The following is a 14,263-nucleotide window of genomic DNA, read 5'->3' on the forward strand; positions in this document are numbered from 1 at the left end:
GTTACATCCAGGGTTTTTTGGGGGGAGGCGGGGAGGAGGTCAGGGGGGTTGTAATACAAATTACTGAACTTGGAAAGACTGGCATATGTTGCAGATATGATGTGTGTGTTATGTTACCAATATGAGGATGTCAAATGGGTGGAAAGCAGGGGGTGAAAGAGTTTTTGTACTTTTTTATGTTTATTGTTGTTCATATATATGAAAGGATAAATAAAGAGTCACAAAAAACAGAAAAACAATTATACAACCTTTAGCAAACAAGAAAATCTTTCAAAATTGATTCATTTGTAGACTGGGCTAAATACCATTTGTGAATTTTTTAGCAATGATTTGACAAATACATTTTTAAAATTAATCAGGTACAGAGGAAAATGTATCAGTATCCAGTGGAAACAGAATATGAATCCCCAGTACAGGTGGAAGTGTTGGAAGTAGATAGACATCAGGAAAAAGTTGAACAACTCATAGGTTGAAATGTATTTGAATAAACTATTTGGTAAATATTTGCTATACAAATAATGAATATACAGTAGTACATATGTATGTCAAAATCAGGCTTGATTTGCCAGCAAAATAGGAGGCTACTATGAATGTTATTTACAGTGAATATTATTTCCAATGAAAAATTGAAGCTTTAGTAACTATGAAGTATAACCGGATCGACTGGATCTGGAGAGCATCTCTCTATTATCAAAAAGAACGAGGAGTACTTGTGGCACCTTAGAGACTAACAAATTTATTTGAGCATAAACTTTCGTGGGCTAAAACCCACTTCATCAGATGCATGCAGTGGAAAATACAGTAGGAAGATATATGTATACAGAGAACACAAAAAAATGGGGGTTGCCATACCAACTCTAATGAGACTAATTAATTAAGGTGGGCTATTATCAGCAGGAGAAAAAAACTTTTGCAGTGATAATCAGGATGGCCCATTTCAAACAGTTGACAAGAAGGTGTGAGTAACAGTCGGGGGAAAATTAGCATGGGGAAATAAATTTTAGTTTGTGTAATGACCCATCCACTCCAGTCTTTATTCAAGCCTAATTTAATGGTGTCCAGTTTGCAAATTAATTCCAGTTCTGCAGTTTCTCATTGGAGTCTGTTTTTGAAGATTTTTGTTGTTGAAGAATTGTGACTTTTAGGTCTGTAATTGAGTGTCCTCTGACTGGTTTTTGAATGTTATAATTCTTGATGTCTGATTTGTGTCCATTTATTCTTTTGCGTAGAGACTGTCCAGTTTGGCCAATGCACATGGCAGAGGGGCATTGCTGGCACATGCTGGCATATATCACATTGGTAGATGTGCAGGTGAACGAGCCCCTGATGGTGAGGCTGATGTGATTAGGTCCTGTGATGGTGTCCCTTGAATAGATATGTGGACAGAGTTGGCAACGGGCTTTGTTGCAAGGATATGTTCCTTGGTTAGTGTTTTTGTTGTGTGGTGTGTGGTTGCTGGTGAGTATTTGCTTCAGGTTGGGGGGCGGTTTGTAAGCGAGGACTGGCCTGTCTCCCAAGATCTGTGAGAGTGAGGGATCGTCCTTCAGGATAGGTTGTAGATCCTTGATGATGCGCTGGAGAGGTTTTAGTAGGGGGGCTGAAGGTGACGGTTAGTGGCGTTCTGTTACTTTCTTTGTTGGGCCTGTCCTGTAGTGACTTCTGGATATTCTTCTGGCTCTGTCAATCTGTTTCTTCACTTTAGAGCATGGGTACTGTAGTTTTAAGAACGCTTGATAGAGATCATGATCAATGATACTTGCAGAGTATGATACAGACAGAGGATTCTGTACTGGGTTACAGGGAAGTGGGAAGGTTGTCTAGCTGATAAGCTGTGAAGGAAACAGCTTAAAAGCAACTTTAATAGTAATTCATAGTTTTCTGTTGGCTCATTAGCTCTCACAGTGCAGAATACTATACTGCCCTAATCAGTACAGCTGTAGATTAGGTGTTTGGAATTGGGTTTCTTGACAGTTGTTACATCCAGAGCCTGCCTTCTTACATTGCCTTGGACCACTGGAAAAAATAACAACCACATCATGTTTAATTTCACTGTCATATAAATATAAGGAATGAATCACTTACAATTACTTCTGGATTCTCATTAATAAATTTAATAATCTCTTTAGAAGTCTTTGGCAAAACATCCAGTGAGAACTGAGGGATTACAGGCTTTAGATTTTAATGAGAATTGGTTGTTTGTGGTATTTCTCATTTTGTCACAATCCATTGTCAAAAGAATGTGCATTCAAATTTCTGTGCTTTGACTCCCAAAACTGAAGTATTTGCATCATTCATATTGTCTAATTCTGTGAATTGTACTAGTCATTTTACATGTGTACATTTGATTTCATTGGCCATTGTTTAATTTCTTTCCCTTGTTTATAGGCAGTACAGATTTTTAGGAAGGAATGCAATGCCCAGCTGTCCAAAATAAAAAATAATGAAAAGATCAAAGTAGTACAGCTTGCCAATATATTACACAAACTATGTTAGGTATTTACATGTTTGATGCCTTATTCTCATGACAGAGAGTTGCAAGAACAGAAAGTGGCATAACATCAATCTAGTTTTGTTACAAATAGTAATAAAAAGGGGACTTGGTGCAAATGCATCTATTTTCATGACAATCTCAAGATAGTAATGTCTAGGTCCTCTTCAGATGCGATAGCAAAAGGACCTTTGAAATGCTAGTGTATTCGTCTATTAGTCACAAAGGTACCGTACCCAGTAATTTGTTTCCTTCAGAGATGGCTATGCTATTAGGCCAACAGGAACTGATCACGAGGATACCACTATTGCTGAGATGGGATCATGCAGAGTGGAAATATGAGCTCTATAACCCTTGATCCTCCCCTCCCCCTTCCCTCTTTATTTTGATTCCTTAACAATGCATGGTTGGCAGACAAAAACAATGGAAAGTTCCAATCTCTTTTGTTTGGCTTGGGAAAAACTCAAGACAGCTCAGTTTTGTTTTTAACCTAAAACTATGTCTGGGTTTCAATTAAAAGGAGCTACTTTAAGTTTGCTAGACTGTGAAACGCTGTTTGAAAAAAAGCCATTGTTGCCCATCTATGATCGAAGCAACAATGAGCAGTCCAACTTCTCACCGTTTGTCATAATAAAACTAAGTCGTGTTTAATTTTAGTAGGCTAAGGATGGATGGATAATGCATTTTTCAAAAAACTGTGTAGCATTTTATGTCTAATTATTATACTACTACTTTAAAAAGCAAGATAATCATATATTAGAAGTCCTGTATCATGGAAATGACAGTAAGAGAAAGAATCACAGATTTCAGCGACAGTCATCTATGCAAACTTAGGTGCTTAGCAGTGCTGATGAATCCCTTGGCATCCTTTATGGAAGTGTTAATGTTTTACTGTGATGGGAAGTTGAATTACTTGTGAAATTAAAAGTAGTAAATTCAAGACTCCTAAAAACAGATAACTGGAATTTAAATATATACTATAAGTTAAGATTGGCAGAGTCATTTTCTATGTTTTACGTACACCTGAACGTGAACCAGTAGCACATATCTGAACACCTCTCAGACTTTGAGGTGGTTTTAGAGTCTGATCCTGGGTCAAATTTAATATCTTGAAAAATACAGATAATTATACAATTGACTTCACTGGAGCAATACCAATTTATATCTGCTCACGATCTGACCTTATCACTGTGGCTTTGTGAGAGTTGATGATTTTACTTCACATGAATTTTTGAAAATATTTTATTCAATTTCATTTGGGGACAATCTGCACACCTGAATTTCACTTTGAGACTTCAGGTTTGAAAGAAGTGAAAGCAAAACTCAGCTGAGGCTAGAATAGAAGTGGCTGTCTGTCAGAATTATGTTTTATGTTTAATCACAAATTGTGAATCTTTCAGCACTAAGTATATTAATTGATCCAAATTCACTCAAACAGGATTCATGTTTGCGCCAAACTTGGTCTGTTTTATCATGATCATTATTAATAATTTTTTTCACCACAGTAAAGAATGGCATGTATTGTAGAATGAAGGGAAGACATGGGACAAAATCCTGGCTCCATTGAAATCAGTGGCATAACTCCCTTGATGTCCGTAGGGCCAGGATTTCACCTGTGCCTTGTTCTTAAGAGTTTACAATCTTAGGTTATACTTCTGCAGTCCATCCCAAGTTGGACAGTTCCTTGCACATGTGCATAGCCTTTCTGACACATGGGACTCTTTGCAATCAAAGAGCCTGTCTGCATGAAGCAGATATTAGGATAGGTGTTTAATTTTCGATATGATACAAACAGGTGAGGTCATCAAACACTAAAGAAGGGATGTGATGAGGAAGAATAAGTGTTAATGTAATATGACTGCGCAATACTCATTTAAGTCCTATAGTTCAATAGTTTGTGAAAATTAGCAAAACTTTCAACAATCTTACTCTCAATTTTACATTTGTAACAAAACCCAGAACCAGGTTAAAGTCATTTGAGGCTTCCTTGCAACCATTAAGCACAGCTCTAAATATTGATTTAGCTATATAGAAAGACTAGACTCCAAATTTTAAATTATAAGCAGTTTTTTTTAAAAATGGTATGCTTGGGGAAAAATACTTTAGTCTGATTATCTTCATTTAACCCTAAAATGATTAGGCCTTATTACATCTGATGAGCTCTCATAGTTCAAGGGTTCTTTACATTTGGTTGCAAGAACCCATGGGTATGCTGCTAAGAAGATAAAAAAAAATTCATAATAGGTAGCTCTGATGAAAAAGTTATCTAATAGGATAGCTGTAGACTGAATTATGAGCTTTTCCCCTTTTTCTTTTCTATGCTTTCCCTTCTTTTAAAAGAAGAAGAAAGACCAGAGATAAGGTTGGTTCTTAGAGGGGACAAGAACACCAGCAAATAGAGAACACTGGCATATCAGTTTATGTCAGTGGTTCTCAAACTTTTGTACCAGTGACCTCTTTCAAATAGCAAGCCTCTGTGTGTGACCCCCTTTTAAATTAAAAACACTTTTTTACAAATTTAACACCATTATAAATGCTGGAGGCAAAGTGGGGTTTGGGGTGGAGGTTGACAGCTCATGATCCCCCCTTGTAATAACCTTGTGACCTCTGAGGGGGTCCCGACCCCCAGTTTGAGAACCCCTGGTTTATGTGAATGTTCATTGCAGGGCATCTTGACCTGGAGATTGAGAACAGTTGTTAGAAGGTCAGGACCACCCTGCCATTCCAGTATTTCTAAATGGCAACAATGTCCTGGCTAGATCAGAGGATCTTACTAGGGGCTTCCCAGTGTGGAAAAGGTTGAGAACACATGGTTTATCGCCCATTGCATATTTTTATTTTTGAAAGCTGTGGAATGATGCCATATTCTGTCTTCTTTCAAAGCAGCAATAGGCATAGTTAGGGGAACCCCATTGGAGTGAGCCCTATGAGACTAGACAATTACAGGGAAGAAGTGTCTTCCCCATCCTCGAACACAGCTGGGGAGGAGGAATGAGGTGTTCCTATGCAAGACTGGATGTAACTGGAGGAGGTGGGAGAAGTATCCATCTTCTTGGGGGGGAGCTGGAGAGGAATGCTCTCCTTTATCTCATAGGAGACCTAGGAACAACAGCAGGAAGTTTTGGGGAGACTTCACATAGCAGCAGGTTGGGTGGGGGCAGTAGGACAGGAGGTGTCGAATTATACCATGCAGGAAGTAAGTTCTCCTTATAGCTTGTAGTGCTAGCAGCAGAAACACTGCTGACAGCATGCAGTGATTAGGGACGTTCCCTATAAATTCATTTTTTCCTGCATTTGGAGACAGAAGTACTTTACACTGTTTTCTTCATTTTTGTATGATGATTTAAAAAGACTATGGGCCAAATTTTGCCATTGGATTTGAGCACCCTCTCTCATCAACTTCAATGGAAACTGCATGCATGCATCTGAGGATAGAATTTGGCCTGGTGCACATTTTTTATTCACTGTCTCTCTTCTTTAATGTTCAAAAACCTTAAAGATTATTTGGATATAATACATGAAAGGAAAAACAATATCTGAAAAAGGATAGGGAACAATTATTCTCTGTTTCAAGAGTGAACTGCCTTAAGTGAGCAGAAATCAGTCACAGGAGGCTGCTTGCTTCACTTATTTTTCTAACTGCTCTAGGCAAATAAAGATTAAGCCATTCTTTTATCAGGCAGGCCCTTTCTCCACTATAAAGATATAATCAATCTAAACCAAAGGCAACTTGCAGATGTATAGAGGTTTTCTTGCAGGTTTCAATGCTACCTAAAGACAAATGTTTAGGGTTAATTTTGGTTTGGCCTTAACTACAACTTATTGAGCAAAAATGCAGGTCAAAGCCAAACACCTGAAATAAGCCAAACATTTTAATAATAATTTGCAAAACAGTTGATGAGTCATTTGTATAAATAACATATTTTGCAAAAAGCATGTTGAAAGTAATGCAGTATTGTAAAATGTTGGTATCTACTGTACAAGATAGTTTCTTTTGCTCAACAGAAGATCAAAATGATGATGGATAAAATAAACCTTTTTCTCATTGAACCATTTCAGCCCTTTTTATGTTTAATCTTGAATCCTTTTTTTAACCAGATTATGGTTTAGAGATGTGCCAGAAAAGTTCAGGTATCCTAGGTTGCTTGTAGAGATTAGCAACGTTTATTCCAATATAAACTCTTGCCCCTTTGCTCCCCACTGACCTTTGGTGTTTTTAATAAAGTGGACCTTAAATCTGAACCAGTCTCCGGTTTTGTTCTGCAAAACATGATTGATTTTATATTTCAAAACCCAGCTCGAAAATCACATGCACCTCAGTTTATCCATAATAGAGGGGACAAAAATAAAACCTTTTTTCTCCCAAACTCAGAAAAGTGTCTTCAGTCTTTGGTGATCAGCATAAAAGGGAATGTAGACTCAAATGACCAATGGTTTGAGTTTAAAAAATGCAAAACTTGGCCTCTTTCCCTTCTCTAGCTACTTTTGTGGTTATTTAAGTGTTGCTAGACCTTAGTTGTGTACATTTTTTTAAAAGAAAGCTACATGGAGTCACAGAACCAGGAATGGTCCTGGGGTCCAGCAGAGGCTTTTCTTTAAATAAAAAAAGTTTACTTCAATTTTATATCAAGACCTGCTACCAACAAAGATGGTGCTGTTCAAAGCAAAGCAGTTATTAAAATGAATGAGACCATAAGAGAAGTGGAGATATATCAGAGCCTAGTACTTCTACTCTGGCATCAGGTTACTTCACTACCCTTGCTATACTTTCAACTTTGTGCTTCACAACTTTTTTAACTTTTGCCCATTTTTTGCGGTTCTTACTTAGTTTTGAAGTTGGTGGGAGTTTGTCTGAGTGAGAGCTAGTAAAACTGGAGGGCCCACCTGAGCATGCAAGATCTGCACATAGCAGGAACATCACAATGTGCAAATATTTCCCTCCCATGCACAGGATTGGGAATGTTAACTACTTCCATAGTAGTGCTCTTCCTTTCCCCACAGAGCCATGGAAGGTTCATTCTAGATGGACTGGGCTTCCTGGGAAGGAATGGGCAGGCTGGAGGTGTAGGAGACAGAGGGACATAAATTGACCTCTGCCCCCCTGCCACTAGCTCCATGCAGATTCCCCTAGAAATATGATATAGGCTGGGAATTGGATTTTCATGTACCCATCTTATGAAGAGGGGGGCCTCAAGGGCTGTTTCCAACTGGAGAAGTCATACTCCCAGGGAGCGGGGGTCTACCAGCAACGCAGAGCCACCACAGAAGCCCAGAGCCTCTGCATGGATTTTCCTGTTTCATTTTGTCTTGGCATTTCCCAACTAATTCCAATTTTGCATTAGAACAAATATAATGAATCCTATTTGGGTGAGTTCAATACATTTTAAAGGACCAGTCACAGGTGCACTTGCTGCCCTTGGAGGAGCTCAGGGATTGCTTCCTCGGTACCCTTACGAGCCCCATTTAGACTATGAAAAAGAAAGGAGGTGTTTGTTTGAAACATGTTAGCCAGGGCTTAGAGAAGGTTTAACACATTTTAAAGGTGGTAGGAGCCTACAATTCCAGCTAATACTTTGAAAGAACCAAAAGCAAAAGCCACCTTTTTTCAAAGTTGAGATAAGGCCACAGAGGCCCACATCACTCCAGGGGTAGTGAGGAGGACACAGATCACAGCCCGATCCCCATCCATACTGGGATGGGAGGAAAGATGCACCCTGGGCAGAAGAGATGGTGGGGAAGAACTCTGTTTCCCCGAGGCACAATCCCGCCCAGTGATTCCCTGAAGGAGCAGCAGCTCTACATTGTTCCCAGCAGTGGCCTCTTGCCGTATTCACCCAGATCAAACCTATATGATAGCATTTGAACTAAGGCACAGGATCCCAAAGACTGGCTGTTTGGATACAATCTCATTGCATTTTAAGTTCAGTGTTTTCATTTTGTTTGGTACACACTGAACTCAATGTGCTGTACAAGTCACACCTTGTTAAACACTTTAAATATTGAACTATTTCTGATAGATATAAATATTACAGTTGAATTCATAATTGGAACACTACTTTTAAAACTTTCTCTGTTTAGTTTTGTTGTATGTTGGAGATCATCTTGTTAATGCTAAACCAAGGTGAAGCCAAAAGATCATGTGTTTCCTGCAGTGATTATAGCAATAGAGAGGTTTGGCTTTTCTTTTGTGGAAAATGCTGTGAATTATTAATTATTCCTCAAAAAAAAGTTAAGTGAATTCAAACAGTTCTGGATAAGCTATTTTTCATACAACAAGGCTAGCATTTGGCAGCCCATATTCATTAACACACCAGCATTTTGTATTTAATTATTGCATTTCATTCACACAGCAGATAAAGATGGTAAATTAGTTCAATTGCAGATGAGAACTCTGAGCCTACTAGACGCTGATTTGTCTGTCAGCATCCAGGAACTTGCAGCATAAGGCACAGCTGCCCTAACTGTACTTTGTCATGTAGAATAGAACATCAGTATACATATGTGTCAGTTGGCTGGAAAAATGCCCTTTCCCTCAGAGTGTCTCCCACTTTGCTTGCCTCAACCTTCTATGGTTACTTCAATTGCCAACATTTAAGGACAAATTGGCAATGCAGAAAGGTGTGACAATGCAAAGACAATGCTTAAGGGCAATGAGTTTTGAAAAGACTTGTAATATAGGGTTCAAAATCTAAGAGAAGAGGATATTCCCCTAGGATGTACGCAACTGGCAGGTGTGTAGTGGAGATCTGGGCTATCTTTCTTCCCAGTCACTGACTATATTTCCACCTAATTATGGGGAATATGGGGAATCTTTCTGGGAAAATTATGCTCTTAAGTGTGAGGCACCTGCTGAGTCCCTAACTTTATCCAGGAAGTGTAGGTATGTGCTTCTTATTGCCTATTGACTCAGTGAATGTGAGACAGAGACAGTGAACAAAAAAACACAAAGGGTAACTTAAAGGGGATATACCTTGGCCGTTAATTTAGGAAATCAAAAGGTAACTGTAGAAACACTGAGCTAGCAATCTTTGATGCTCTCATTATTAGAAGGTTTTTAATTTTATCCAGGTGGCTTGTATTCAACCCGACAAGTCATGTAGCGATTAAAAATTGGAATGCTGCAACAACAGTGTTAGAATTAGGATCAGTAACTAGTTTAACTCTCCCTGACAAGGAAAGCCTGGCAAATGACTCAGTTCCAGCCAGTAGGGAATCTTCAGCCTGACTGCACACTACCAATGAGTACTGACAAGTCCCATCAAGACAGCAAACGTGGGTCTAGCAGATGCACTTACAAAAGTTTCCGCTTCTTGCCTTCCTTGCTTCTCTGCAGTTTGTTGTTGGACCATGTAGGAAACTGGGTTTTGAAGCTTCAGGGTGTAGATTATAGGAAGATATTAGAGAATCTGAAAAAGTATCTTAAAAGAGCCTATTATGGAAATAAATAAATTGATTTTTGGACAGGTTTCCCCCTACTCACCCCTATACTTGCAGAACAGATGTCTTTGACAGAAGTGTTTCAAACTTGTGCGGCTTAATATCTATGTTATCACAATGACTGTTTTTCTGTATCCTTGGAAAGCATCTCACTAGACACCTAAGAGGTAAAAACCAAGTGACATTTTGAAATAAACAAGCTCTAGAGGTGGTACAATTAACACTCAATCTGTCATCCTGCATGTAAGGCAGAGCCTCAGATCAACAAAAGATATTTAAAATAAGGGGTCTACTGGTCCACAGCCTAAATGTTTTAGGTTCATAATGAAGAAACTAAGAGGCAAATAATACCCTCCTGCTGCTAAGGAGATTTCCCTGTGTGAAGGGAGGAGTGGAGGCAGAGTTTGGGCAGCCATGGCATGGGCTTTGTACTCCCTGTGCAAAATGCAGTTCGATTCTATGGCAGTTCACCACAAGCCATTGTGCTGCAATGTTTTCGGCAAGTGGGGGAGACAGATCTTCCTATGCTCTCGCCACCCCTTTCTGGGGATGTGGAGGCTGTTTAAGTCTTCTGGCTAATGTGTTGGCCTCAGAGCAGCTCTGCTACAGCTCTATGTCTATTGTGGAAGGATTATTTTCCTCTGAGGACTGCTGCAGATCCCTACTGCTCAGCCCACTTGCATGGCAATAAGATCTTAGCCTAGGCAGAACCAGGAAGCATGCACTGATAACGGATCCTAGTTAGAAAATGTCAACAAAAGTGAAATTTTGACCAAAAAATTGAAACAAAATTGTGAGAAAATATTGGCCCTTTGTTGAAATATGCTCTGTCACATAAATGATGGCATGTTACAGATCTGTAAAAAAACTAAAAACAAAATGCTGAGTAAAGAGTACCCCATGGGGGGAGACAAAACCCTGTTAGCCAGTAATTTAAATGTTTTTGGATGGTCTGATGCATTGAAGCTCTAGTCTTTACATCCCTGTTTCTCAATGCCCTATGATTTCTGAGTAGGAAGCAACAGGACTGATGCAGAGGAGAACTGCAGGGGTGTCTCATGGAGTTTTAAATACAAATTAAGAAGCCAAAGGCCAGCTAACAGCTGCTGCTGAGCCAAGATGGGAGGAGAAGAGTCAAAGAAGAGATAGGAGAGGAGTGCTGGACGGGGTCTCTTGGTGGGTGAGTATTATACAACTGAGGAGACAGGGGCATGGTAATGGTCCCCCTTGTGCTGGAAACAGAGCATGTGAAATTACTGGTAGGCTGCAATGTTGTGCTACTGTGACCCCTCTCAGATTAGTTATATACCCTTTTAAAAACTCCTCACAGCTCAGAGCTCATAAATCGGCAGAGGCCAGTCTTAATGCATTAAAAAAGCAGCCTAGAAGAAGTCATTTATAGGTTGCCACCTCATATGACAGAAATGTGCAGGTCCCCACCAACCAATCTTCAGAGTCTCACCCTGGAGCAAAAGAACATAAGGGAAACCCTGGGCACATTTAATCTGAATGCTGACCACAACAATAAATAAATAAAAATTAAGAAATTGTGGGTAACACCAAAAGCAGGAGAGCTGGAATGAAACAAAAAGGTGTCCACAGATCTTCAAAACTCTGGGATTCAAATCACAACTCTGTAATCCCACTTCTAGCATTCATTGTTTGCTGAAATCCTTCATGTGAAAAACTCAGGAATGGTGAAGGAAGAAGTCTTGAAAGGCTTGAGAGCAAGTCTTAATAGCCTTTCTCTGTCCCACTTCTATTTTATTATTGATTGAAACTGGCGAATAATGATGCCGTTATAGGGAGTTACAAGTATATGCAGAGTCTTAGGGCAAAGTTTTTCTGCCTTTGCTTAGGCTTAGCAGTACCTTCCTGTATGAACAGTCCTGCTGAAGTCAGCAGGACTACTTGCAGAGTGAGAATACTCCGCCTTCGTTACGGTACGGCTCATAATTTAAAATGTAGAAAGTCTCAGCAAGTGAGGTTTTTACATACTGTTCTGCATGTTGCCCTTTTTCGTGTTCCATTTTCAGCTTATTTTAAAATTGAGCCAACTGAATTTTAAATATTCTCAATTATCATCGCAGCAATTCAGATTTCAGGAAAATGGCTAGAGTGCTAGAGGGGAATGGGGTATAAGAAGCCCTATTCAAAAGGCTTTGGCCTTGAATCTCATGTAGTAATTTAGACTGTGCAAAGTGGGCACGGCATTCTACCCTCCTCATTAGATGGCATTTTTAACCATTTTCCACCACAATGTAAGTCACTGCTATGGACAATCAGGCCCATTATTTCTATTGTTCCAGGCTAGGCCTAGGTAAAGTATTAAAGGTTTGCAGCCTTTCATTTAAGAACATTCATTTCAGGAGACTTATCATTATTATTTATATGTTCTCCAGAGCAAAGGCACTGATACGATGGGATGCCCTGGTTCAATCACAGAAGTGGAAAGGTTTCTTGCATCTGATCCTTCTGTGTGGCTGCATGAGGCCATTGCAGTCTGGCCCTACGAATTAATACTCTGAGCTGGCTTGTGCTTCATATACAGAACATTCTTCATGGTCTAACCAAATTTGGCCCTGAACCTTATGCGTGTATTTAACTGTAAGAATGTGAATAATCCTGTGCTGGCCATATTTTTTTAGGAAGACAAATCCATTGCTATGTCATTTGTGGACTGCAGGAAAAAAATAATCATGATTTAGGTTTAGTGTAGGTTTGAAAATACCATGAATGAAATCCTGGCTCTCTTTAAATTAATGGCAAAATTCCATTGAGTTCAATGGAGCTAGGATTTCATCCCATATTTTTACCTAAGTATGAAAGACAAAATTACATAATTAATTGGCTGTAATTTTGGGGGTATGTTTTTAAAATTGTAAATATGAATTCAAATGTCCATTATGAAAGTGTCATATCTGAAAAGCATCTATAAAAGAAATCACCATGCACATTTTGGGGCAAGTCAAAGACTTTTGTCTTCAATCAAGCACTGACCAATCAAGAAAGAGTTAAACAAAACTTTGGAAGGTATATTAGTCATAGCAGTAATCTCTTTATATATCAGTGGGTCAATAGTTCAGTAAAAGAAGGAACTATAACTTGAGTAGACACTAATTAAAAGAATCAATTCTTATCCTACTACATATGTCCAGTCATATTAACACATTTCTAGATTTCTTACTCAGTGGACTAGTCAAGATTAAAGGATTTGCTAATATGGATGAACTGAGTATGCTTCCAAACTGACTGAGCAGATTTGTGAACAAATTAGTTCATTTAAAATTGACAGTGAAAGATTGATTTTGCACAGACTGAGTTACCTAATGTATTCATCATTCCCTCTGCTTCCATGCACAAGACAGATCTGCTTCTTTTTCCTTCTGATTGTAGTAGGACTGCTTACTGGGCACCTTTATTTTACAGCCATGATCGCAGCCTGTCATTCTTTTCATTTAAATTTATTTTAGCCTCCATAGTAGGAGCTTCAGAAATAACTTCTTTAAAAGACTCAACATAATGACTCATTACATGAGTTGCTCAATTCAACCATAGTACTTTAAATTAGAATGGAGGGTGGAAATTGCTAATTACACAGAAAAAGATCAAATTACTCTCGAGGACCATTTGATTCATTATTAAGATTGTTTGTGGGGATATGAGTGTCTGTAAACATGGGGTTATGTCCCCACTTACAGTTATTTACATGTCCGCATTTGCCAACAGTTATCATTGAATGAAATCTGAGACATCAGTGTTTTCACATACAGACTAGATGTAGGTTCCCAAACTGTGATCTGTGGGCACTTTTTGGTGGCCCCTGGAGAACTGACTAATCAGATAGGGCTTGATTTCAGTTGCTAAATTCCTTTAAATTGCTAAAACAACACAAAATGCTTTCCTAATGTTTCTTTTCCGTATCAACATTTCCTTGGATGTAATGTGAATGGAAAGAGAGCTGGATCATGGAGTCGGGAAGGATTGGGAAGGATGATCCATGAGATGACCTCTCTATTATTAAAACATGGTCCATTATTTAACCATTCTGTCATCTTGCTTTTGATTCACATGGATTCACACCCTGTGGTTTAGCTTGAAGTTTACAGTATGGGGGTGAATTAAACCCAAAGTATATGCCATAACAATCAAATTTGGCCATGTGTTATGTTGAAGCCATGTGAAGTTGCTGAGATTCACCTACTTTCAACTCAGAACCTAAAACCATTCCTGGACCCTATGGAGAAGGTAAAGTTTCATGCCACATATGGCCCATGTTCATTAGAAAATCAACAGGGTTCACTTGATAGGATCCAAAATCTCACTGAACCTGGCCCG

General features: G+C 38.9%; 1 long non-coding RNA gene across 4 annotated transcripts in view; it reads right to left on the reverse strand.

The window, feature by feature from the left end:
- Nucleotides 1–252: 252 nt before the first annotated feature.
- LOC141993418 (uncharacterized) overlaps nt 253–14,263 on the reverse strand; it is an 84,976-nt gene continuing 70,965 nt past the window's right edge. For 3 of the 4 annotated variants that reach the window (XR_012640846.1, XR_012640849.1, XR_012640848.1), the window contains 3 exons: nt 9,969–10,085; nt 9,784–9,858; nt 253–2,013 (listed from right to left, as the gene is read on the reverse strand). This is a non-coding gene — a long non-coding RNA (uncharacterized LOC141993418). The remainder of the gene's footprint in view (nt 2,014–9,783; nt 9,859–9,968; nt 10,086–14,263) is intronic. The other variant, XR_012640847.1, reaches the window with a different exon arrangement.

This window comes from Natator depressus, chromosome 9 (assembly GCF_965152275.1).
Source record: "Natator depressus isolate rNatDep1 chromosome 9, rNatDep2.hap1, whole genome shotgun sequence".
In the NCBI taxonomy this organism is placed as follows: domain Eukaryota; kingdom Metazoa; phylum Chordata; order Testudines; family Cheloniidae; genus Natator; species Natator depressus.